Below are 4765 nucleotides of genomic sequence, written 5' to 3' on the forward strand. Positions count from 1 at the left end.
ACGTTTTATAAAAAAAAGAAAAGAATATTCCCCAACTTTTTACAGAAAACTAAGAACATTTTTTTTTCTTCGTAAAAACAAAAAAATAACGTGAATAAATTGACATTTTTATTTCAATTTTTTTTTTTTTTGCTATTCGTTCTGCTACCTTTTTCTCTGTCGGCTTTCAGCCAAAGCAGAGGGTTATGTACCTATTTACTATGCCTCCCCACGGGACAGAGTTAGACACCAGGGTCGTTTTTTAACGTGGAGAAAAGGTACAAAAATAAAAATTGTCTCAGTCGTGAAGGATTTCTCCTCCACCGAAAGAGAACAAGAAATAGAAGTGCAGCATCTGAAGAACAGATACTACACTTTGATCTTGTCCCGAGTTCTTGTACGTCAGTGCCTCCCCTGACTGTGCGATATGGCACATACTGACCAATCAGAGGCATAGCGCAGGGATCTTCCTTACCCCCTTAAGGAACTATAACTGCTTCCGTTCCGGACAAGAAAAACTCTTACTTATCCAGCGAGACGTCAAGGAGAGCGGACCTGTTTCCTCACTCTCTCTCTCTCTCTCTCTCTCTCTCTCTGCCTACATCGGTATCGACGGTCCACACTTGGGAATAACTACCGGGCAATGGCAGACGAGTTCTATCCCAGCTATATCTAAATGGCATCTTGCCTTACTTCAACAAACCTTTTCCTTGAACGTTTTACGAAGTCGTTTGTTCGTTTATTCAGTAGCTTGTGTTGAAATATCTATTTTATTAGGGAGAGCCTGAAAAGCATTAACTCCACTCCCTAAAATAGTGAGCAAAAGCAGAGAGGAACACGCAAACCATATCAGGCAAGTATTCAGTCGAATACAAAATTATGATCAAAGAAGACAAGTGTGGATTCTTTTTACAAAAAATCAAGTACCTAGGACATATCATTGATAAAGATGGCAGACGCCCGGACCCAGACAGGGCGACTGCTATTAGAGAAATGCTTGCACCGGAAAACATAGCACAATTACAAAGCTTTTTAGGCTTGGCAAATTATTACCAAGGGTTATCTCTAACATGCACAAATTGTACGCACCCATGTGTATACCAAAGAAGGATAAAACTTGGGAGTGGACAGCGGATTGCCAGACATCATTCCAAGAAATAAAAAAAATCCTTACTTCAAAACTGCTCCTAGCTCATTTTAACCCGAAGTTAGATATAATAGTTGTATGAGTATCTTGTGTAGGAGACGGGGAGTCTCGTCGTGGGCGACGAAGCGTTTCACTGAAGAACCACGGCAACACACAGCGAACCAACAACCAATGACAGCCACGGCGCGAAGGTAACTAACAAAGCTCAGCTGACTGCACGAATAGAAACGGAACCCAACGGTCACTGTACTGATCGCAACGAACGTCAGAACCCGACTGCCTCGCACCTCCAATGGACCGATTTTTATTCCTCAAGATGGCCTAGCAAATTTGCATCCCCGCGAGATCTTGCGCGATCCTGCGAGATTCCGTCTCTAATAAAAGCAAGCAGGCGCCATCTTGAAACTCTTTCGTCCGCTGCCCCGACCACAGGATCAGCCACCACCCCACACGCCAGGCACACACGGACCCTCTTGCGCCGAGGGCTACGGTTAGTCTCACAATAGTGGCTAGCGATGCTAGTCAATATGGCGTTGATGCCTGCATGTTACATAGGATGCCAGATGGCTCAAAACAGTCAAACGCTTTCGCATCCTAGACTTTGCTTCCAGCAGAGAAAAATCATTCTCAGATCAAGAAAGAAGAACTGGACATTATTTTTTGCAGTTTCGAAAAACACACACAAATAAAAACAGGGTACTTGTACAAATTAATGAAAACATTAAAAATGAAAATATTGAAAAAAAAAAAATTATATTTTACGTACTGGTTTTGCACTGAAAATTTCCGGAAAAAAATTTTTTTACTTAATTTGATCCAGTAGTTTTTTTTTTTTTTTTTTTTTTTTTTTACAGCGGAAAACAATTTTTTATGACACCAGCAAAAGGTAGCCATGTTTAGATTTTTAGACCACAAGGAAGGAAGATGGTAGGGGGTGTCGGGGCTTTAGACTGAGTTATCTCTCTAAAATTTCAAACATGACTACCTTCAGCTCGCTGTCATAGAAATTGTTTATCCGCTGTAAAAAAAAAAAAAAAAAGAAACTACTTGATCAAATTAAGTGATTTTTTTTTCCGGAGAATTTCATTCCATACCGGGTACGTACAATTTAACTTTTTTTCAATATTTTCATTTTTTTTAATGTTTCTTTTTTTTTTTTTTTTTTTTATTAAACTGTACAAGTACAAAAACAAACATAAAAAGACAAAAAAAAAAAATGACGGACAAAAAAAAGAAAGGCAGACAAAAAATATATAAATAACAGACAAAAAAAAAATGACGGACAAAAAAAAGAAAGACAAAAAATATATAAATAACAGACAAAAAAAAAATGACGGACAAAAAAAGACAAAAAATATATAAATAACAGACAAAAAAAATGACGGACAAAAAAAAGACAAAAAATATATAAATAACGGACAAAAAAAAAGACAAAAAATATATAAATAACAGACAAAAAAAAATGACGGACAAAAAAAAAAGAAAGACAAAAAATATATAAATAACAGACAAAAAAAAATGACGGACAAAAAAAAAGAAAGACAAAAAATATATAAATAACAGACAAAAAAAAAAACTAACAAAAAAGATCGGATAAACAAAAAGAGACCCCCTTCCCCCCCCCCAAAAAAAAACCCATCAGGGAGTTAATGTCTATGTATACTACATTATGCGAGTGGGAACAAATACTAAGCGAAGTGCAAGAATAAATTTAACAGCCTGTATGGTATGATTAAGGAATCTGACGGACAAGCCCTCTTTTATTAATGTTTGAACGTATCTAAATAAGGATGCGTCCATTCAATCTGTGCGTTTAACAAGGAAAATCTTATTTGAAACTGAAGCGTGACGTTTTCCTTCACAGCCAAACAAATAATAGTTTTCTTTCTCTTTTTCTTTCACCTAATCTGATTTTTAGTATTTGTTACTTTTAGTCTATCTTGCTTCACATGTGCCTCGGTAGCGCAGTAGGCAGCGCGTCAGTCTCATAATCACATGTCAAGTCTCGGAGGAATCTGAAGGTCGTGAGTTCGATCCTCACCTGGGGCATAAACTTTTGCTTAATCTTAACGTTTTTTTTTAAACGCAAACGTAGTTGAATGAATAAAATGGGCGCATTTGCATTTGCAAATAAAAATAATATAAACTAAAGCTGAATTAATCGACGTTTACTTCCCTAAAGTGTTTTTCTTTATATACTAAGTAAAATTTATGTGTAACTCTTATTTTGTTATGAAAATCGCTCCAGACAAGGCATGGAACCACACAATGTAAGGAGCTAGCAATAACATAAGATGATTATCACAAGAGATATCTATCGACCTTAGTATTGAAAAGGTAGGAGGAAAACAGTCAGCAGGAAGGGAATTCCACAAGCCTATAGTTGTTAGAAAGAAGCTCCTAAATTAATAAGCTGCAGTACAATAAGCCATCAAAACAGTGACCAAGTTAAACGAAAAAAATAAATCAAACAATTCTAGAGAACACATACCATAATAGTAATAACAGATAAAATTGAGACTAGCAACATCACGTCTGTGTGAGAAAGAGTGAGCAGAGAAGAAAGAGTGAGACTAATCAAATTAGGGATTTATGTCTGCACCTTATTAAAATCCCTAAAATTGGTTAGAGATTCACCAGCCCAAATATGACAACAGTACACCAGTAAAGTTTGAGATTATCTGCAGATAAATCCCTTTGAATGGACACTGTCTAGCTGTTATCTCCTGTGGATATCTTTGAGTAGTCAGCTTCTGGGTGGTCGAATGATAACCACTAACAAAGGCCAGATTTTAAAACTTCTGATCAGGGGTGAAAAGATTCAAGGAAATGGGGCGGAGAGGCAGTTAGAGCTGGCCCTCTGGGTAGAACACAGGAAGTTTGTTATTTTGAGGGCTGACAGTAAATTATTTCAGTGTGCTCTCCAGGCAAGGTGAGCCATTGGGGCTCTTAGCTAAATGAGTATGTTGATTTAACTTATATTCTGGTTTGGTTCGGCAAAAATCTCATTTTGCAAGTCTGCTATTTAACCTAAGAAAACGAGTGCATTACTGACTGAATCGAACAGCATTGAACTGACGCAACAAGTGGACGATCACGGCCTGTGCATGCATATGTAGATATTCATTCTGTTCAATTCCTACAGCTATGTGCCTGGAAAACGGAGCTATTAAACCATAACACAGTGATATGAGCAAGAAACTGTAAAATGCAACCTTAGTAGAAGTTTATGTCCCCAATTATGCTAACGGTCCTAGATATGGCCTTAAACTATATCCGATGGTGAGGCTTTGGGGAATGTGGAGCCACTCTTTAATTGCCATTGCTCCCAGGTCCACTCTGACCCGGAGTGGTAGTACCTGTTAAGGTCCTAACTATAGGTGAAATAGAAACTGACTTAAAAAAAAAAACATATATACTCTATTAAAAAATCGTTCTTCAAAATCACTAGATTCGGCATTAAATAACCTGGAAAGGGTTGATATGCCGTAAAACAAAAAATAACAACTAACTAATTATGCTAGGTTAAAATATAACAGAAAAAAAATGGAAATAAATGATACACCATTCACTATGATTATACAATTCTTACAGCTACGTATCTAGAAAATAGAGCTGTTCAATCTGACATAGTGATAT

The 4765-nt window shown here is 37.0% G+C and overlaps 1 non-coding gene across 1 annotated transcript; it reads left to right on the plus strand.

Annotated features, from left to right (window-relative positions):
• Nucleotides 1-3079: 3079 nt before the first annotated feature.
• On the plus strand, nucleotides 3080-3175 carry Trnam-cau (transfer RNA methionine (anticodon CAU)). The gene is made up of 2 exons: nucleotides 3080-3116; nucleotides 3140-3175. It is a non-coding gene; the product is annotated as a tRNA-Met (tRNA).
• Nucleotides 3176-4765: the final 1590 nt, after the last annotated feature.

The sequence above is a fragment of the Euprymna scolopes genome, chromosome 32 (assembly GCF_053919585.1).
Source record: "Euprymna scolopes isolate OS-2025 chromosome 32, ASM5391958v1, whole genome shotgun sequence".
NCBI lineage: Eukaryota > Metazoa > Mollusca > Cephalopoda > Sepiida > Sepiolidae > Euprymna > Euprymna scolopes.